Source organism: Chiroxiphia lanceolata, chromosome 3, assembly GCF_009829145.1.
Source record: "Chiroxiphia lanceolata isolate bChiLan1 chromosome 3, bChiLan1.pri, whole genome shotgun sequence".
Lineage (NCBI taxonomy): Eukaryota > Metazoa > Chordata > Aves > Passeriformes > Pipridae > Chiroxiphia > Chiroxiphia lanceolata.
In genome coordinates, this window is record NC_045639.1 from 79,576,483 (window position 1) to 79,599,736 (window position 23,254).

Below are 23,254 nucleotides of genomic sequence, written 5' to 3' on the forward strand. Positions count from 1 at the left end.
CTCGGATGAACCTATACACTACTTCTATTTAGCAGTAAACTGTCTACTCTGAAAACAGGTTCCCAAAGTGTCTCAGAGGTGGTAGAAGTTCCACAGGTTATTTGCTGTTACAATTGCACATAGGAACTGGAAAAATAGAAGGTTCTTCTTTTTAAAAAACAAACCACAAGCAAACCAGAAATGCAAGTGCTGTAAACCTGATTAAGCCTAATTCAAGAGAATTTTGACTAGCTGTTCACCTCACCAGGTTCAGTAGCAACACAGCCTAGTGGGATTTCAATTGGGTGCCTTATCTCTTATCTATACTCTTTGAAAACTGTATAGTAACAGACATAACTCTATATCTACACAAATAGTTTATCTGGCAAGTAATACCTAGAATGCAGACTATAATGTATAAAATTTACAGAACATGCTGCTAATTTACACATTATTTGCTAAAGACTACTCATAATCTGAAACTCAGTTCAAAGAAAAGGGTCCAAAAGGTGAAATAGATCCCTATCCCGTATTTGTGAGAAAAATCAGGAGGCAGTAATTGGACAGACTGGCAGACAATGTAGGAGGGATTCAGCAGCAATGCTGTGAACAGTTTTAAGAGCCCAGGACTGCTATCAGCATCTTGGTTGCCTTTTGGGTTTTTTTTGCAAGCATCACAGTAAAGCAAGAGGGAGGTGCCGAGTGAGGCTTCCCAGGCAGCACCATGGATTTTTTCAGGTCATTCTCCCTGGGCACAAGTGTTTGTTTCGAAACAGGCCAAGGAGGGAACTGAAGGAGACATTCTCAATCAGCAAGGGATGCAGTCAAGATCTTAACAGTGAACAGAAGATGAAAAATCACCACAGGCTTCCCCAGAGCAGCAGTAGCAGGAAAAAACTCTCACATTACCAACATCACCGAAGTATGCTTCATTTACAGATGCAGAAATTATAAGACATAAATTCTGGACACAGTTTTGACAGTACAGAAGTATACAAAAGAGATTAATGCAGAAGAATTTGACAAGTTTTAAGTATGGTGTAGTCACAATCACCTCGGGGAACCCTGAATGCCCTTCCAGTACCTAAAGGGGGCCTACAAGAAGGCTGGAGAGGGCCTTTCTACAAGGCCCTGTAGTGATAGGACAAGGGGAAATGGCTTTAAACTGAAAGAGGGCAGGTTCAGATTAGATATTAGGAATTCTTATTATGAGGGTGGTGGAACATGTTGCCCAGAGCTGTGGATGCCTCATCCCTGGAAGTGTTCAAAGCCATGGGAGAGGAGTTGGGCTGCATGACCTTTAAGGTCCCTTCCAACCCAAACCATTCTTATAATTCCATGACTCTAAGAATTAAAGAGTTTCTTAAGAGAAATCTGAGTGGCAAGAAAGATGATGGTGTTGTCCAAATGATCAAAAATATGTAATTGAGGAAAAAAATTGGAGGTTATGGGAAAAAAAAAAGTCAGCTAACATTTCCATGTCAGAAAGACAGACATTTCTGGCCCAAAGAGATGATAGCGGGTGCATAGCACCAAAGAGAAGTCTTCAGCATAGACACAGGAGTTGAGCTGATGTTTATCTCAAGGTAATCTCATCCATAAGGCACAGAAAACAAAGACAAATTACCAAGGGCACAAACTCAGAGAACAAATATCAGAAAGATGGTTGGGGGGAGATCCTCCAGGCAAATTGGTGAGTTGGCAGAAGAACCTGAAGAGGACACGATCAGAGAACAGAAGCATGGCAGGATTTCAAGAACAACACTAGGGACTGCAGATAGATGACAGGTGACGTGAGGCTGAGGAGGCAGTGCACATTGTAACCTTTGATGAGGAAGAGGTCAGTAAAGACGCTGCCCAGAATGAAATGTGCAAAGCTGGGCTGGAAAAGGCATTGGTGCTTTAGACAGTCACGCTCCACCAACAACTACTGACAGCATGTTGAGCAGAAGGTATCTAGAAGTGCAAATGTAACTGGCGATCGCCTGGACCTTTTTCCAAGCTGGAAGAGATTCAAATGAGCTTATGTTCAAAACCAGAGGAACAATGGTGAGGGTGCATACTAACAGAAAAGCTGAAAAAACAGTGAAATGGAACATGATCAGCAGGGCAAAAGAGAGCAGGCAAAGAACTTCTGCCTTTGCTGAAGAACGAAAGGCTTGAAAGAAAGGCAAAGAGAGCGTAAGCAATGAAATAGCTTCTTTTACCAGTATTCTCTTCAAAACAATTGCTCAGTTCCTACACAGCTCTCTGGACAGAGAAAAAAGGGAACCTCCCAGGGACAAGCCCATGCTGCCAAAAGCCTCACTGGGGCTGTAAATATTTATAAGAAATTATAAACTGTCACATTTGCTTAGTGTACATGATTTCAGAAACACATAGGTATTTCCCAAAATGCACTCCAGTCCATTTAGGAGCACGTATTTCTAATTTTCTTTAGGTGGGAAAAGAAGGTTTATATACTCCTGTCTTTTGTATCAGTCATGCAAGTCTTTGTTAAGGAAGTTTATTAACACTTCTTTTTGCTCCACCCCCCCATTTTCTATGTATGCACAAATCACTTAAAAACCCAACACTGCAGCTGTGACATATAAGGGAGCAAATTCTAATTGCTGGAGATCAACAACAAAACTTTAATTATCCACAGTAAGACAAGAATTTGAGTTTAAGAAAGCGTGACTCTAGAACACTAATAAAGCTGTCCTCATCTTCGAACTGTTGCTAAGAGTGTTAAGCATTTCATTTCAGATTAAATATTGCATTCATCTGATGCGCAGAGTTCATTTGTACACTGTATGCACACAGAAAAACACACAAAGCTGTACAAACCTCTGTTTAGGCAAACACATTATTTTTCATGCATATTACATGCATTTTAGCAGCATTAATATTAGTTATATTGTACTAAAAGAGCAACTTTTTCTCTATAGAATCATCAATTAAACACCTTCATATACTTATATTCAGTTAATAAAAGGCAAAGCATGTTTTTCACTACCTCTGAATATAAATATGTTGAGCTCCACCATTCACCTGGTGTATCTGGCAAAGTATTGTAAAGTGATGTTGGAAAATACAATGAGTTATAAAACAAAGACTGATAAGGCTAGACAGTTTTGGTTTAACAGCTGATTTGTCAACTCAACAGTATCTTAGAAAATCAGCTGTTTGCTGAAAGCTGATCTGTTTTTTCTCAATACTGAGACTGAATAAGGTGGGGGATTTACTTTTCACAATCATCATCATCCATCAAATCTTACGTTGGTAAAACTGACCTAGATCCCTCTTGAAACATGTTTGTTTTTCTCCTAATGGTGACAAATCTCTGGTCTGCCATGCTAGAGATACAGATAATGAGCAATGCTCCCCAAAAAGGGCAAAACAGTCTTACTGAGAAGTGAGTTGCAATTAAAGCGTTCCACACAGTAGCCATAAAAAACAGACACAAAATATATAGCACGTGCAGCAGAAATTTTTTTCAACCTGTCCCAGAGAAGGGAGAAAAAAGAGAGCTGGCACTGTACTTTATAATATATTTGAGGAAAGCACTCATAAAAGGAAGTGTTTAGTCATTCACAGACGGTGCTTATATTATTAAGTCCCTCCAAGCTCCAGATGACAGCAGAAACAGATGCTCTGTTTTCCTTGAGGCACTTTTGCAAGTTCAACCCAACGAACTGGGGACATGTCGGTCTCTGGCTGTGCACCCTGCAGAGCTGCACTGTTGCACCTCACGGAGAGCTTTGTCTGAGAAAAGATGATTTGTCCGTGCAAAACTGGATGAAAAAAAGGGTAGACCTAGTTGGGCTGGGTTTAACACAATCTATCAGATGGTTACTGTCTGAAGAGTATTCAATAACATGCATTATTATGGCACAATATACTGAATTTCTTTCAAGATGACTGGACTTCACTATTTGTGTAAAAATAGCTGGACTAGGTGATGTTGCAGCAGCCCTCAGTAACGGCACTAAATTGGGAGCACAGTAAAGCCCCGTCTCACACCAGGCCACAGCAGAAAGAGTCTGCCCAAAGACCCACTGTCATAGCTCATACCTGTTTTCATGCAGCAACATCCAGAGTGGGGAGATGGTAATTGGGTCTCTTTGTTCATTCAGTTTTTAATCTCTCTGTTGAGACTGACAATGGGGGAGACCATTAGTGTCAGCTCTGTTAGGACTTTCTGTTATTAAGGCTACTTAAGCTTTTCCAAGTAAATTGCATGTGTCAAACTAACAGCACACTGTGGTGGGCAAAAAAAGCCATTATACAACTGCTCTCCCTTTCTATTGATCCACCCAGGTGCAAGGGGGAAGGGAAAAGACAAAACCCTGGAGACTTCAGTCAATTCTTTGCAGCTCCCTGCTCCTCCCACTCATTATATTCCTATTTTACACTATTTACAGGCAATACATTAGTCATTCCCTCAAATTCTTTCTCTTAACTGGAAGTTAATGACTGGGCATAAATGTCCCTCTCAAAGCCTTGCAATAGTCCCCATGTTGGATACACCACACCTAACTTAAACCTTATAAAAGATTTGGTTTAGACTAGTTTAATTTCCTTCTACAGTCAATGGAGAAAGAGAAACACAGGATGAGTGTCCCAGGTTCTTGCTGGCCCCTTCCTCTGACCATAGAGGGACCTCACTTCTAATTGTCACATACCTCCACTTAGATGGCGAGAACCCCGTATATAACAACAAACAGGCAATCCATTAAAGAAAGTACTTTGCTATGTCAAGGATTCCATGTTCCTACAGAAAGAGCTAGAAACTGTTTCTAGGCTGTCTTCTGAACTGTAATTATAGCCCTGAGCCCCCATCTGCAGGCCACGGGATTCCCAGCACCTTTTAACCACGGTTCATTTCTCCACCATTTAGTATCTTTAAAGCAGCAAAGCCATTTCTCATGCCACTTTGAGTACATCTAATCTTACCTGTGCAAAACCTTAAGTAGAAAATAAGTATGATCCTTGACCCCATTATATCACAGGGAATTTACTGTTAACTTTGATGGGGTTTGGATTTTACTCCAACTCATGATATCCAGATAGCTATAAGGCTTGTTATTGTTCATGTTACGAATGGATTTAAATCTTTAAGCTACTTTTTTGAATCTTAGAACATTTAATTTGTGGATATTCTTTATCTGTAACACAGCATGCTGAAGAATTCTTTCTGCTAAGTGTAATGTCTGTTATTAAAATCCATGTAGGTTCTTTTAAGTGAACAGGGATGGCCAGCCTGTGATACAACTCCAAAACAGGAATTTTAAAAAGAATGGTTCTTCTTAATTCAAGTATGTGTTCAACTAAATTATAGCATTTCTCCATTATATCTTCCTTCCTCTCTTTTGCTAGTTTCTTTAATGTTTTTCAGAAGAAAATCAAACGAGAAAGGGGAGAAATAGTAGAAGGGAAGTTTAAGCACATAGAAGTTAGTCAATTTAAAGTTATGGCTGTCAAAGGAACGTTAATTCAGCTAACTGCACAGCCACCGTAAGGCACACACATTAAAATCACATACTGTAACAGTCTACAATGCACAGACACCAGAGAACTGTTACTGTCCTTGCAGGAAAACACACCTTTATATTTATGAACTTACTGGCTTAGTTTATTTTTCTCTGTTTAAATGCTTCATGATGAACACAAGTAGCTGTGTCACTGTTTCATTAAGTACTCCTTAGCTATATGTTTCTAAGAGATTTATGCCCCTCCATCCAAAAGGGGCAAAAAGAAAGGCAAAGATGAACAAAGGGCTCTGGAGCAGTGGGAATGAGAACAGCAGAGCTCTTTAGATAACAGAATGGCTAGCCTATGAAATGTCACTTATTCAGCTGCCTCTAAAATATGGGGAGTTTTAGGACCACCATGTATAGGAATTAATTAAAACAAATGAGCAAATTCTTAAATTTTCCCACTAGAAGAATCTGATGTCTGCACCTCCCCACCTCTCTCCCTCACCACAATACTGGAACACAAACCACCACCATGCAGTACAGACAAGGTATGAGAAATAAAAATACGGGTTTTTTATATAAATAGGCATATCGTGAAGTTGTAAGATATCCAAGTTCCAAGACCTGAACTTGGGTATCAGGGTCTCTTTCGGCAGGATAAGGGAAATGAGAAAATTCTTAAAAACTAAATCTTTTAGAGTCATTTTGTACACGAGGTTCTTCTTCTCTTTGGGCTAAGAACAAAGGAAGATCCATCACCTTTGACAGGGGATGGCTTGCAGCCAATTGGGATAAAGGGAAAGCCTCTTTTCAGAGAAAAGGAACCTTTTTAGGTAAAAATGAATACATTAAAACTTATCTGAAAAGGGTGGGATTTCGTGAAACTACAAAATGTATGGAATTTAAACCGAAGGGGTCTTTTTCCCCAGAAACTCGGTGTGAGAAAGACCCAACACGTTGAATAAATTCTTCCTTGTTTTTTTGTTCCCTAAGTTTATGCCGTCTTTCTAAATTTAAAGAGAGGGATATTTCCCACGAAGGGACTGGGAAGCATATCCTCAGGTTGTCCAGACCCACTGTCTTCAAAGACTGCAGACACGCTTATGGAGACAGAGATAGAAGGTAATCCACACTAGGCACCTAATTTGGAGATTTTGTACATCCCTTTGGAGGAAATACTTCTCTTTCCATTTACACAATGAGAGTTCCAGGTAGATAGGTTGGTTTGAGTCAAGTGTCCAAATCTGCATAGCCTGATGTTTCACTAACACCTGAAAGACTTTGCAAAATGACCTATTTACTTTCTCACATTCACTAAATCAACATGTTTAAAATACATTAGCAAATACAGGAACTATTTTCCATCACCTAACAGAAACTAAAATGCATACTTTCCATATATGTATGTGAGGGCAGTCAATCAGTCCCATCTGTCTTTTGGATGGGAAACCCAAATATGGGATTCAACCTCAGTGGTTCCCACTGTTCTTCCACTGCTGACCATTTCCAGTCTTCCCACAAGAATCCAGCTCAGAGCAGATGCACAGATAGATCTGGACAGGCAGGCAGGTCTGTCAGAAAGTACACCCATTGTGCTTCCAAGTGCACACCTGCTCGGTACACTGCCAGCTTCCCATCTGTGGCATGAATAAAAAGAGGAAAAGGTTCAAAATCAGGTAACACAGCTGGATAGCCACAACTTGAATATTTGCAAAACAAAGCCAAATACCTTCTGCTTTATTTGTTCTCTTAAGAGAAACCGGCAAGCACACTATTTTGAGGTTAGTCCATCAGATCTCACTAAAATGAATAGATGTGATGATGAAAATAGTGACTAAAAAGGTCTGCTTTTCAAAACAATATTGTCATCAGCTCCAAAAAAACCCCACCAGAATAAGGGGGAAAAAAAAGTCAGGAGTTGAAAGGAAAACATTCAAGAAAAAATATAAATGTAATTTAAAGTATTTTTGTGGAGGTTTGTGGGTTTTTATTGACACCAATCACTTTACATGGGTTTATTAATTATGTATGCTCTGCATATACATTTTTATAATATAGTCAACAGTCATTATTTTTTTAAGCCATTTATGCACATGAAAGAAAAGCAGAAAACCTGTACCACCATTTGATATGAAGGTCTTCAACCACAACATTTGTCAAAGGTTTTACTCTAAAACTCTTACTTAATGTTTAAGGAAGCTTAAGAGAGATAGAGTCTGATTCCTGGTCTCTGCTCATATGCACAGGACGGCAATTTCCCTTTCACACCCACACAAGGATGAAGCCTCTCTTGATTGAGATGTTGTAACAGATAGCAACAGATAAATGTTTTTGCAGAATGAAAGAGAAAAAAGGAAATTAAGTATCTCTGCAGTTCTTTGTCAGACTTTTCAATTTACTGATAAGAATCAAAACAAGCTTAATGATTTGAGATCCCTACAAAACCAACATGAACTACATGAAATAAAGAAGCCAGGTACTGAGATATACTCTAGTTTTGTCCCATCTACTCAGGTCCTAAGCTTTTCAGATTGCTGCTGGGCACATAGTAATGTAGAAATTTGATTCTTTATCCAGCTGTAACATAAAACAATGTATACAATATAAAATAATAAATAAAACTTCCTTGACAAAAGAGAACTATAGAGAATTTCTGAAAGTGACTCCATAAACAAAACCCAGTGATTTAATAATAGGCAAAAAGGTCAGTAAGAGGATTTAAATGCCCATATATTTTTCACAAATTAAGGTAAAAACCATTTTATGATCATCTCGTTTGTACTAAAAACAGGAAGAAAAATACTGACTCTAAGTATTATTCATGATCATCCTATATCTGCTGTACCATCTTATCAAGAGAGAAGAAGAGCAGCAGCCAGCAGGTACCTCAGCTGTCTACAGCTGAAGTCCATGGCAGAGGAACTGGATGTGGCCGGAGCAAAGCAGCACAGTTGTAAACCCACCCCAGCTGTCCAGAAAATAATTCTGAAAATCTATGCACTACCAATCAGCTGTGCTGAAGCTTTGGCATTTAGCCCCAGGAATAAAACCTCCCACAACTGCAACACAAAAAAATACATTTTGCCCAGCTTTACACCTTCTGAAGAGAACTCGACAAGTCCTGGGCTTTTATGTACAACAGGAAGATTCCTTAGAGTTTTTTTGAGCAGCAGATTCAACTGGCATATATGTGAGGCATTGGGAGGAACTGATTTAATTATAAAAACTAATTTTACATGTGATTTAAAAAATGTGAAAGCTTGGCATCTCTGGTAATGATAAGGACACAACAATTTGCAACGAAATCTAAACTTTATAGTAAAATTTGACAGTTCTGTTTTTTTAACCAAAAAGATACTGTATTTTCATAAATGTCTACTCAGTACAAAGAAAAGTATTAGAAAACAGTTAATTGCTTGGTATTTTTTTTATACATCATGATTATTACTTCTCAATATTGTGCAGAGCTCTTTTTAGAGCGAATGGTATTTCAATTACAATGGTGAAAAACAGTGGTGATTAAATAGTTTTATTCATTAATTCAAACCACCTTAAAGACTGGTTACAATACAAAAAACTCATATATAACATTTTTCTTTTTGATAGTTCACTGACTATTTGTTTTGGGGTTTAGTGCACTTTGGAGGGTTGTTTTTTTGTTCTTAACTCTAAGTACCCACTGTATGTCAAAGTATACTTCGAAGAAATCCAGTACCAGCTCCATTTTCCCCACACAACCTTAGAAACACAAGATTAGCTAATCAGGTTTTGAAATCTTTCACTTAGTCGCTTTCAACATACTCAAAAAATAAAATTCGTATTAAATGGAGCACACATATAACATCTGATATGAAACAGTTAAAAGAACAACGTTCATTAAATGGGTATTTCCAAATCAATTTAAAGACCTTCAAAAAGAATAAAGATCAAAACAGGAGTAGAAAGTATTTCTCAAATGAAGCTGCACATTGCACAGCAAACACCTGCACCATCGCCACAGACACCTGTGTGTGTGTATATATATATGCCTATGTATCTATCTCTGCATGATATATCTCTCATATCCCTCATTAGACACCTGCATCAAAATACACAAGATACTGTAATTGCTACCTGCCAAGATTTTCAAGTGAATTATAGAGACTTTAATTCCTCACCTGGCCTCAGAGCTGACAGTTCATTGGGGATATCTTGGCAGAGAGCGGGCTCCTCTGACCCTGTGGGGTCCTGAGAGCAGTTACTCCGGTCTCTTCTTAACATCTGGGATGTCTCATGTTTTACTACCTTCCTCTTCATTTCCAGAAGCCCACAGTGCATTATTCCCCACCCTGCAACTCAGCAGACAGAAGGAGGGGAAGGAATCCTCTGTGCAGGATCACTGAAGATTATACTTAGCCCAGTTTGTTCCCAGTAATATTGGCAACAAAGAGCTGCAGCTCCACTGGGGGTAGGGAAGAAGAGTGCATCTCCCAGTGTGCATCTCCCAGTGTGCATCTCCCAGTGTGCCTGATCCTGCCATAAGTAAACCAACTAATCCCCATCTGAATACTTGAGCCCACCAAAGCAATTATTTTAGAAGACAGACAAAGACATCAGCCAGTCTGTATTATCCATATCCAGACATGTCCATAAGGCTCTTGGATAAAGTCTCAGATATATTTTTCCTGCCCTCACTGATAACTACCTATGGTGGTTATGAGGGTCACCTCTCAGGGGGCATAGGGTTGCTCGATGGTTTGAACATCCCCAGCAGTCAGAGCCAGCAGTCTCTGGATGTGTCAGGCATTCAGAACACAGAGCTGGGACTCAGTGCAAAACAGTGATAGAGAGAAGGAGAACTATAGGGAAAAAAAAGTAAAGATCATTAGAGGTTCCTGATAAACCTACAGCATCATAGGAGCTGCAGAGGCAAGAGATGTATGCTGCTCTGCTGTCAAAACCCTCAGTAGAACCAAGCTTTTAAGCAGGCAGAAAAGAAATTTGGTTAGAGCTGCTATTCACCAAGCCTCAGCATCACCAAAGCAAAGTACAGGAGATTGAAGACAAAGTTCAGATATCAACTGAAATTCTGGTTTTGAACTTCAGTCCTTCCATAATATCACAAGAAAAGGGAGCAAACAACTCAGCTGCCAAAAACTTGTCTAATTAGCGGGAATTTGTTTGCTTCGCATTTCTTGAATTCCTTTCTCTTTGCCAGACAATTGACTAAGAAATACTCCTTTCCTCAAAAAAGCACCCAAGCAGAATAAATAGAACAACTAATATAAACTGGCAGCTGTAAATTAATTTATACAGTAGGCGGTCTGGAAGGCTTTGTTCATTCCTACGGCTTTGTCAGCTACAAACCAGAGGAAACAAAAACAACCCCAAACACTCATGCACATCCTCAAACCGTTCATTAAACAGCAGCGCTAATACTTAATCTCACCAGATGCTGGGATGAAACAAGCAGCACAGTCTCGGTGCACTGAAGTGTTGTTGTGCCAAACAAGAACTGTTCCAGCGCTGGCACAATTGTCTGAAAAAACAATCAGACGAACACGCACCCATGCACAAGCCAGCAAGCGAGCAAGTAAAGTTCTTCCAGTGCTGCCTAAGTTCCTTCCAAAGCTCTCACACTTCTGAAACTGGTATCATTTGAGCTTGTTACAAACAGATTACAGTTTATGTTCTGTTTTTCTAAAGGTGTCCCTTCGCCCTCAATTCCCATTCGTGCACTCATAATGCAGAATTTTGAGCGATTGTAACTATTTTTGTCATATTTACTTTCATGTCCTTGTCAATTTAAAAGAAGCTGGACCTAAGAAGAAGGACGGAGTTTGCATAGTAAAACACACTAATTTATCACCTCTTTGGTAAGAAGAAAAAAATTACAGCTGTTCTGTAATACTTAGTACAGCACTTTGTTATTAAGCGCTTTTTTCCCCAAGCCCATCTCAAACATGTTATTACATCTTAATAACACTGCAGCTATAGAAAAATATTTATCAAAACCTCTGACGAACAGTTTTATAACTATTTCTTCAACACTGAGCTAGGAATAAAAATGTAAACAAAGGCGGCTGACTCTAAATGTTTATTATATTCAGGTGATATCTGTCTCAGAGATACACTACCCAACAGAAAAATGTATTGCTCTATTCAACATAAATAGAACAATATATTCATTTGAAGTATTCATATCTAGGATCCTCCTGGGTTTTTCAAAGGAAAAGGCAATGTCAGTAAAAGCAATTTATTTTTTTAAACTCTCTCTTGATTTATGGTGTCATATGGAAAAAAAAATCATTATATATAGCTGTTCATATTACATACTGCAGTATGCAAATATGGAGAAAAGCAATCAAAATAAATCACAGTCTTCTCCTTCACTGCCATTTAAATGTATTTCATCCAGGAAAGTAACCTCTAGCTGATTACTTGCAGCAGCAGCATCAGTAAGAGAGTGTCACAGTTCATTTGGCAGAGCTGCAAGAATGAAGCTCATTCTGTGCTGGAGACGTACCTCCATAAACAAAGTGAACAGGTGCTTCTGAAAATACCCCCTTTATGAGATCTGACTTTTGGTTTCTTGATCTGTAGCACTGCTACTAAAGAAAGTTGACAGTTTCAGGTACCCACCTAACAATGCATTAAAAAAAAAATTAATACTGAAACTGAGCTATTAACCAGATCAGTTCATACAGCAGAAAAATAAATTCCTTAGGAAACTGCTGTGATGAAAAAGCTTTACTATGCTAAAACATAAAAAAAGAGAAGTAAAACCAACTGAAAGATAAAGGAAGTCATGTTATGGCCACTGCCACTTTATGATTTGGGGCGAATTTAGTACATTTTGGAGGCAGAATACCGCCAAGGCAGTGGACAGACAAACATCTTTCACTGAGAAAGCACTCACACAGCACCTGTCCAAGTACATTTGTCTCATTCATGTTCATTTCACCTGAACTCATCTTTATCCCTACTTCTGTCAGATCATGGCTGGGCTTCACAAACGAAGATTTGGGAAAGGTCTCTACCCACGTTTGTCACAAGCGCGCTGGTGGCTAAAAAGGCCAATACGAGACAGGCATGTGCAATTGCAGAAGGCACAGCAGAAAGACTCCTTCTGTCAGATACTTGAATCACAAAAGCACAAGACCACCAAGGCTGACCGTGAAGACCAGCAAGGCGAGCAAAGTGAAGCTTTCCTTACATTCAGAATATATTTCTATACATATCAATTTGATCTATGTATTTGATACCTTTATATATATATATCAAATATGTTTCTATATGTATGTTTTAATTCACATTACTTTCTACACTCTACATCATGGTTTATAAACACCTAAGGGGAGTTTTCCCTTCTTCTGTTCTGTAACACCACCTACCACACCGGACCTGGTAACCCTGCTCTAGGCACCCTTGGCACATAGCCCTATAGCCAGGCTCTAGCCAGTTCCAAACCCTGCAGTCCCAAGCTTCAGCATCTGTGCCCTGGGGTAAGGCACTGGTCTCTCCACCAACACTGCACACAATCTGCTCTCCATCACAGAAGAAAGCTTCTGCTCCCCATCAAATCCCCTTCAGCAACAGTTGGACCTGAGATGTCTCTCCCCTGAGCAACTCTCGTCTCTCTTTGCAGTTCATTCACACTGTCCTGGCACACATGTCCAAGAGAGCTTGTTGTTGGCTTGGCTTAGCACCACACGTCTTGCTCTTGTGCTCCCACCCAGACTGAAGGGAACTGAGGCAAGCCCCAAATGCCAGCCCTGGTGTGACCAGCAGCAGCTCAGCTGGGAGGCAGCAGGGAGAGGACAGCGGAAAAGCACTCATGGAACCCTAACCCTAGGTGAACTGATGCATATATTCATGCTGCCTGCATCTGGAAAAACTACATCACTAAAAAGTGGAGAAAACCCTGGATGTAAGTGCTAAAAGGGTTACAGCAAATTATCAACATACCCATTCACATCTCTGTATATTGTGCAATTCCTTACGGAAAGGATTATGTCCCCAGGGCACCGTGCTCTGGCCAAAACACACCCCCACACCTCTCCTTGGAGCACCTCCCTGGATAATCCCCAGCAAATAAATATTACCCCTGCTGACATGGTGCTATCAAGTGCTAATGGAAACAGCAGCTTGCAGGAGCAAAACCACTTCCAACCTTAAGAGGGAAAAAAACCCCACAATGCCAGGCCACCACATCCCTTCACTGAAACATAAACACAAAACAAAATTTTGTATGAACAGCAACTGTGCTCAGTTGTTCTATGTGTGTGTGCACATACATGCATGCATATGCATATATATTGGGCTTCTACTAGCAGCTGCAGAAGGCAAATACAATCCCGGCCTAATCCCCTCTCCACATGGGAAAACAGCTCCTTTTACTAGCTGAATGCATGCTATATATTTTCTTTATCTATGTGTATCATTAGGCATTCTTTTCTCCGTGTCATGAATGAATTGGGGAAGAGTCACTGATTTCTAATGAGGAAGAGCAGAAAGGCAGGGTGACAATAAAAGGATCCTGTATTAATCAAATGTCCAGCCCAGACAGCAATACCAAGGCCTCAATCTCTATCTGGAAGAAGTGTTGCTTAAAGCTTTCACTCAAAGAGAAAAGATTTCACATGGCACCTGTGTAGCAGTGTAAAACTCCATTATGCCAGATTTCTGGGGAACATTAGAAGAGAAAGAGGGCAAAGAAGAAAGGAGAAAGGAAACAATACAGGCAGCAGCCTCAATGCAGAGGGAAGTGAGAAGGAATGGGATTTCTTGCTGAATTCTCACATTATTATGCATTAATAAATTTAAACACAAAAAACAACACAGTGAGCCAGTGCACTTGTAAGCAACTCAGATGAGGTCACTTTTTGTTCCTGCACTGCTCCCCACATGACCAATGGTACCCATGCTGGACAGAGACAGAGCACCACAAAGCACAAGCCTGCCTGGCTCCAAGGTGCAGTTTTGTCTTCACACTCCTTGTGTTGTGATCCTGCTCTCATCTCTTCCCGAAAGGATGTTCCTGCCTCTTGGCTCAAGCACCATAAGCCTCTTCTTTGCCCATCCAAAATCACATAGGCACAGCTGGTCCACAACTCTTTTCTGTACTGCTCATGTAATCTGGAAGAGCCTTTGTATGTCTCCCTGCCTCATCTACTTGCCAACTCATCTCAAAATGAAGGAGAAAATGTGCCTTGCCTTTCTTGCCTGAGCTTCTTAATATCTCTTTGTAACAGTATTACTTAAATCAGTGAAGTCTTTTGGCATAAAAATTGTGTGAAAGACTCTTAAAAATGACCTGCCACAGAAAAACTCCCTCTGCCTTAATGCAATATTAAAATACATATTTAGGTAAGGAGAAGGAAAGCTTCTGTTTATTACTTATATTAGAAATTTGTGTCTTGCCTCTCCTGGGATGTCTCATGAATAACTGGAAAGGTCATGTCAGAGGAATAAGCATCACTTAAAACCTGCCAAAGGAAAGGAAAAATCCTTTTTGTTCCTTAGTTTGTTTTTGGATTATGTTCAGGAAGATGCATCACTTCAGTACAATTGCCAAAGTGTTTCCTGCGTCATACCAGTGTGCAGCCTAGAGCTGGATTAACTCCAATCCTAACCATGCTGGTCCTTCATGGAGACTTCCAACACATTCAGAGAAGACTTCAGTGTTTGAAACACTGCTATGGTGAAAAGTAAAACAGTCAAGACAAACAGCAGACCCTTTCAGGCTTGCGGCATGCAACATTGAAATAAAAGAATATATAGTTGTCTTCTTTCATTCACAGATGAACTACAAGCAAACAAAGTGGTGGGGCATGATTCCTAGACCTGGTGAGGTCTTTGCAGAGCCTAATTTTTCCAATTACCAGCTTCATAAAAACACACAAGTAACAGTGACATTTACATCTCACAGGCTAATCTAAGACTACACAAATTTACAGCTCTTCAGCTCAAAGCACCATGACTTCAGGATATTCACCAACCGCCTGTACTGAACATATCCCACACTTTCCACTGTTTTGCCTGAATCAGTCATCCTTCTTTCATCACACTTCCCTAAAAGTAACTGCTGTTTTCATTTAAAATATAAACAATGCTTCTTAACTGTTTTAGAGAAAACTTTAATCAGTCATGTTTATATCCCCAAAATAATGTTGCGATTATTCGATTCTCATACAATATATAAATATTTGTCTTAACTCTCTAGGCCAGATACCCTTCCAAAGTCATGCCATGGTTTACAAAAAAACCACATTATCTGCAGCTACAGCAGTGGTAGAGTAACATCAGGAAAAATTACAAGAAAGTTCTGCTGAAGATATAAACATTTATTATATGAATATAGTCTGATTAAACATTCAGCAACAACTACACTGCAGCAAAAGAACTGTTTCATCCTCAGAAATGAACACAAACATTCATTTAGGAAACTCAGGAAATCAAACAGGTTATTGTTATCTTGTCTAGAGAAAGTCTATAACTAACATGTTGCAGATAACAATTTGAAGAGAAAAACAATTTCCGTTCTGAATTTTTCAGAAGTTATTCCCAAATATAAAGAAATATTATTTCTTTATTCCAAAGAAAAAAAAAATCCCTGAAATTATTTCAGACACACCCCTGAATATGTGTGCTGCACCAACACTACTTGCAGGACATGCTCTGAAGTCCTCCAAATGGGTGTGTTTGCAAGACATCTGCTGCTGGAGATGCCTCTTTCCTTGTTCCTTCTTTCAAGGGCTGCTGGTCTATAAAAGCAACTATCTATCCATTAAGGTATCAATATACAGAGAGAGTTTTAGAAATGGAAGGGTGGCATTTTCTTTTCCAGTACAGTCTTGGGAATAAAAAGAAAAAAAAATTAAAAGGCATGAACTTGAACATATGGCAGTGGAGTATGAAGCTCCTCCCAGGAGGAATGGAGTGATGTGGGACTGTGCCAAGAGAGGCTGCGGATGGGGAGGGAGGAGGGCACAGAGAGGGTGAACGCTTGCTGTCCTGATGGAGTAATGAAGGGACCCTCCTCTTACAGGACTGGCAAGCTGGATATCACACATGAAATGATGGTGAGCTGATCACTGACATGCAAGGATCTTGGGATGACAATAAGGTTAGTGAAACATTAGCTCAATATCCAGCCATAGTGAAAGCACTGGGAATCAACTGGTCCAAGTAGTAGAAGCTGCTGGGCAAAAAACCAAAAGAGGTACTCAAAATGCCATTGAATAAACACATGATCCATAAAACAGTCTATATATCAAATCTTGCATGAGATTCTGGTCTCCCTGACCAAAAAGGAGACAGCAGCTCCCATATAAGGGTTGTCAAGATGAATCAGAAATCCTCAGAAAGAAACAGAGGAAACTGCAAGGAGGTGGCATGGGACAGACACAATGTAAGTGGCACATGGATGGACTATTCATTGCCCTTTCTAAATAAAAAAAAAAATCAGAGGAAGCTGAGAGAAACCAGTTTAAGAAAAAGCAAGAGGAGAGCGACAGTTCTGCAACTCCTTGTCAAAGGATGATGTAGATGCTCAAAGTTCATTTGGAGTCAAGGGAGGGTTGGTTTTTCTTCTTTCTTTTTCTCTTCCCTAGCCATATACTTCTGGCCACTGTGTCAGGCAGGGAGGAAGAGCTTTGGGTCCAGCTAAGCCCGTATAGCCATTCATTTTCCTGCCTTCTCTAGTTATAACAAAGAAAGCCCACAAGAGAAAATAAGAGGGAGGTTGGGACATTTTGGAACATCATCTCAATTAAAATGCTCAACCAATGTCGCTACACCTGTTTAGGTTCATATTTATGAACTCACTGAGAAGAGAGAAGACACAAAGTCTACAAAAGAAGGTTAAGATTGTCATTGAAGAGGCGGAAAGAAGAAAAACTAAAAGAATTGCAAACTGCTGTCCTGCCTTTACTACCCAGGAATACACTGCCAAACAGTCATAAAGAGAATACAAGAATGGCAATAAGCTAACAAAACCCAAACAGCACGAAAGTCATTCAAAAAGTACATCAGATCTAACATCCCCCTTTGGCAGGGTAACCTCTCAGCAGGCAAAAAGAGAAGCAGGGTATGCATCTTGAATTCAGTAAAGCTTTTGACACTAACACATGAACTGAGGAAATAACAGTCTATGGGTGCAAGCTAGGTGCCCAAGTGGTTCAGAAAATCAATAGCTCAGTAGTTATCACAGACAGTTTCCTTATCAAATTGTCCTGCAATTTCTAATAGGCTCCTATATATGTCTATTCTGGGTCCAGTTTTCTTCAATAGTCCCATTTGAGATCAAGGGAACAGAAATGACACTTGTGAAATCTGTGTCTAACATCAGAAGGGGTAAAGTTTCAAGTCCTTTAGAGAGAGACAGATTCACTTCTCAAAGTCATTTCAAATTGCAGATATGGTCTGGAATAAAGAGGATGCAATCAATAAAGTGCAAATTTCCCCACAGATAGGAATAATCAACTCTACAAATGCAAAAATAGGAATGAACTGACTAAGCAGCAGTACTGGAGAAAACCACCTGTTAGACATAGTGAATCAAAAACTAAATGCAAATAAAGAATATAATGATGAAGGATAAAAGATACCTTTCAGGCTGAACACGTTAGTAATGGCTAGAGAACTGCAGATTTGAGTAGGCAAAGGAAGAAATTGCAGAGACTCTTTTGTGTGAATAAGATATGCCAGCATGACGTAGATTGTGATTTAAAACCAACTTTATTAAACTCATGCAAAAAATAAAGTGATGCTGTTGTAAAGCAAACCTTTTTTAATTCATTTAGCATAGCTTGATAAAGAAATCTTAGGCTATTTATCAAAGTTACTCATGTTCCTCCAGATCTCTCCACCTCAAAAATGGGACAAAGTGAAGTATGAACACTGATAATGTATATTTTTCACTTTATTCACTTTAAATGTGACCACTAGACAATATTAAATTACAGTACATCTCACCAGTGAGTTTTCTCTCTGAGAGAAGCAACCTCTACATCATCATTGCTAAACAAATTACTTTAAAAATGTGCATGGAAAGATGAGCATTTGCAGCTGCTAACTGGAAACTGAGTGACGAAAAACAGTACGAGGCAAGCACTGAACTTGTCTGGTGTTTACTCCAAACTAGCACAGGTCTTTCCACTTTCTACAGGGCTAAACAGCTTCTTCATTTCAGAAAGAAATTTTAACCACCTTTATGTGAGAAAACTGACTTTAGTGTGCCTTTTATTTCACCATCAGAAGCATTCAGCATACAGGATTATTGTATTTATCACTATTAAAATCTTAAAATATGAAAAACTCCCTTTAGCAAGCTGTCAATTGCCATTCTTATTACAGTGGAATAAAGTGCTCTTGTACTTTAACTATTAAACCAAAATGTGTATTTTGCATTTAACATAGCCGCCTACTGATTACATACACCACATTGTTTGTACAATACATTCAGTGACACAAGGGAATTTTCAACAAACTGTCAAAAAGACTTTCTCTACTTTAGGAAACACTCAATCTCTAATATGATGGTGCGCACAATCATATAAATTGGAAATAATTCTGAAGTCCCTATTCTCCATGGATAACAGCAGTTATACATTCTGTATATGTTTCTTAGTAAGTATTATATCCACATCCCATCATATATTATTGAGCATATTTATGATATCAGAAGAACCAGTATCCTGCCTAGGGTACTACCACGATGGAAGGTATAATGGAGAGCCAGAGGAACATGTATACCAAAGCAGTTCCAGAGTGGCCAGGCCTGAAGCAATTTGAGAAGAGCTCAAATTAGGAGAACAACGAGAACAAGAAGATGAAAAAGTCAGACAGACAAAAAAAGAAGTAATTAGACACAGAGGTAGCTGGATCCAGTGATGTGACCAGAATACCTATATTCCAGCCCCAGGTTTGAAAGTGCCTTTCTCTGTGCTGTTGAGAAGTCACTTAGTTTTCCTGCACTTCTGGTTTACAAGCTATAGAGATGCTGATCCCAGATTTACTGTGACATACAGTGGTACTGCAAGAAGTAATGCACTGCCATTTACACTGAGCTAAGTTTCTTAGAAGGAACATAAAAGATTAAAATAGAGCGTAGGGGAAAATAGTGTAAGGGAGTAAAAGGAGAAAACAAAGAAGAATGCAACAAAAAAACCCACCAAAACCTGAAACAAGGAGTTTCCAACAGAAGTTTGAAACTGACTCTTGAACTCAAGATTAAAAATCATTAATGTTTCTGAAATACAGGTTTCCATTAAGCCTAAGGCAAAAACTCTGCATCTCAGCACAAAGCAAGTCAGCCTCTTTGTACAGGCTATACAAATAAATACGTAAAAATAAGGTGTGTGTTTATTTTAGTAATATTATCCAGGATCAGCATACTGACCAATCACAATGAATCATTACACATGTTCTAGGAAAACATCATATTGGGAAAAAAAAATTAAAAGCAGTACAAAACATTACTGATTTGCTTTCTGAAGATTTATTTAGGATACATTATCAAATTGTCCATGTGACAAAGACTTCTGCTGGCCAAAAGGCACCTCCAATTTCCCCAAGCTTCAGCCACTTATTTTCAGGAAGAAAGGAACACTGTGAGAATGTCCTGAAAATTGGTTTTGTTTGCTCAGTCTTCTACTTTGAATGGAGCAGAGGTTCATAGGCAATGTAATAACAGAAATGACTAATGGTACTCAAACTAACATATGCCTCTATTTTTATACGGTCCTCCATTCTTCTGCCAGATGCTTCTCTTCTTTCATTTCATCTGCTTAATGAAGCTCAGCTATTTAGGACCCAGTGCTTTGATTTCAGAAAATTACGTAAGATACTTTACAAAAATACATTATATATTACAAAAATACATTATTATTAAGAAGATGACTGCCTGCCTCAAATTTAAAAAAAAATGTAACATGTAGTTTATCTGTTCAAAAAAGTATTCAGTGGTGCCAATATCTCGAGCTTCCAAAGGCTGAAACCAGACACAAATCTCCAGCCAGCAAACTGACCACCTGAATTAAAACAAGCATAGGACACTTACTGCAGATATGGTCACACACATGGAAGTGTATGTGATATTTTGTCCCCATCTGGGTGGTGGCAGTTTTTTTGCACTGACAAAGAGATGACAATGTAATACAGATGATCAAACAGTCTGCAGGTCTGGATGTTTATCTAAGATCCCAGTGTACCGGATTCCAAATCTGTGGATGGTTTCATCATCCTGGGATCCCTCTAAGCCTAGCAACTCTCAGTCTGTTATTTTTCTCACTGATAATGAATTAGTACACTTGCAATACCCCCTGAAACCTCTTTATTGTCTCATCATACACAATGAATTTAAATTGCTAACTTGCATGACCTTATCATATACCCTGTTACATGATTAATTTTTAATTTGCCTTAATTGAAACACTAAGGAAAGAATATAAAAGTTAAAAAGCAATATAAACCATCTCAAACTCATATTTATAACTACTCTCAAGGGTGCAATTCATCCACCTTGAGGCAGCCAAAAAAGAGTGGAAGGTCTCACTGGGATGTTTTCCTGGCACAGTAAGGACCACTGTGATAAAAGCAGAGCACAGCAGTCACAAAATGTTGCTTCTCTGGGTAGAGAAGGAGTTATAGAGCAGATTCAACCTCCACAAGGAATCCTCACAATCCACCATCTGTCTTATATAGAAGATGGTACCACCACTTCCAAACAGAAGTGAAGAGGCAAGCTGGAAGTAACTCACAGCTGTAGGTGCTCAGGATCAATGCCAGAAGTTGCTGTTAACCCTGCAGGGTAAAAGGAGTCTTAAAACTGAAGCACAGCTCCCACTGCACACACAAAAGCAGCTGCACTGCCCTGTCCAATCACTCTTGGAATGACCGACGTCCTGACAGCATCTCACTGCTTCACCTGTGAAGCTGAATACCCAGTATAAACCTTTTGGTGTAAACATCCCTGCTGTTTTTCTCTGAATGGTTACATTTTCACCACTGTCATCACCTTCACCAGATGCTCACTGCTCAAAAGCTCAGTCAAGGGAGAAGGACAAAAACATGGCAATGATGTAAAGGCAGCTATGAAATGATTACTAGAGATGAAATCAATAGCAGTGTGGTTGTTGGGAGATCAGCAATACATTTGAAAGCTACTGAGACAAAAGTGGTTTCATCTTCAATCAGGCTGGTGGTGTATGAGGACCTGATTTAGTTCTCTTCAGGTTTTTAAAGCACTGTTCCACAGACCTCCAGCCATCACTTCCAAACTTAACTACTACATGATATGAAGTTAGAAAATCTTAATCAGCACATATACTGGAAAAATATGAGAAGACTTTGTCACTTTTAATATAAATTCATTTGTACAATGACTGTAGCAATAATTCAGTTTTAGGGCTTATGTTGCATGTATTCTACTTGCCAGAAGCAACACAAGATACTAGCGGGTCAAAGGATTGTTTCATATGGGAATATAATTACATCCAATGGTGGGTTGAACTCTCCTTCAGCAAGGGAATATTTGCAGTAACCCTTTTTTAAATACCTATAAACAATTTGATAGAAGAAAAAAGGTCACACATCTTTCGCAGAGAGAATGGTAGGCTGCTACTGCTATTAACTCATTTTGAGACTGCTTTAATGGCTCAACTGTCCAAGACAGCCACTGGCAGTGTCTTATTTTAAATATATTATTGTGAGAGAAGCTCCAAAATGAAACTGATCTTTAAAGATAGGAGAATTAAGCTAGTTTTCCATGTAGGCTATATATGTTCTCTTTGTCAGAGACTCTTACTATCCGTTAATATGCACAGTTAATATTGCTTCCAAAGAACAATACATTCGGGGGATAACATATAGGATAACATGTTTCATGAGACACATTTTCAAAAATGAAGAAAGCATATTATGGTTATTGAATTTGTCCACAAAATGATGGATGTGTCTTTCAGGAAGCAGTTCTGAAACAACAATTTCATCAGTCCTGCTTTATTAGTCTTCCCACCAGAAAAGACAACACTGTAATCAGTGCTGGCTCACTTGGAGTACAACAGAATGTGAAACAGAAACAGCAGGAATATCTACATCAGATGATCTGAGCAGTATACTGAAAGCACACTTGGTAGTGAAACCTCAGCTGCTTCTTCCATGAGAGGCCAGGAACAAAATCAGGAACAATCCTGATCACTTCATATGACAACAAATCTGCCCATACTTCCTTCGGGGAAAAATGTGCTCTAAATTTGGATCTTTAGGAGACTCTGTACAGGTTTTCACATGTATTTGGTTCGCCAATTCAGACATTTCCACCTGTTGTGAGACCCAACTCCACACTCACCTCTGTTTGAGCAGTAGGCATCATTCCTCCTCAGGAGGTGTGGTAGTTTAGTCTGGGCCTTCCTTGGTGACCAGTTTGTAACCAAGGAAGTGCCCAGATTTACCCGGTATTCCCTACGATTTTTACGTAAGCCAGGCTATAAGAAGAAAGGAGGAGAGGCCTTTGCCCCCTCTTTCCTTCCGGCGGCTTTGAAGGTGCGGGTTTTCCCTGCTGTTGAGTCTGTCGTGTTTAGGGAGTGAGGCCTGGTAAGGCCTTGCCGACCTTGGGAGACGGCGGTTGCCGGCGGTCGTTCCAGCGTGACTTTCCGTTGTCCCAAGGAGAGTAGTAAGATATTCTTTTGCTAATTCTTTTAGTTGCTAGATCTTGGGCTATTGATTGTGCATATTTTATTTTGTTTGTGTTCCTTTTTCCCTTCCCCCTTCCCTTTTCCTTTTGAAATTGTATATATATTTCAATTGTATATAACTGTAATATAAGTGTA

The 23,254-nt window shown here is 39.4% G+C and overlaps 1 protein-coding gene across 4 annotated transcripts in view; it reads right to left on the reverse strand.

Moving 5' to 3' along the window:
- The window catches only part of ANKRD6 (ankyrin repeat domain 6), a 103,642-nt gene that overhangs the window by 53,471 nt on the left and 26,917 nt on the right, over positions 1-23,254 (reverse strand). Inside the window, exon 1 of one of the 4 annotated variants that reach the window (XM_032683395.1) lies at positions 4,036-4,054. The exons of the other annotated variants lie outside the window; for them this stretch is intronic. The gene's annotated coding sequence lies outside the window, so the exon portion shown is untranslated. Of the gene's footprint in view, positions 1-4,035; positions 4,055-23,254 lie in introns of those variants that run through there. 4 annotated transcript variants of the gene reach the window in all.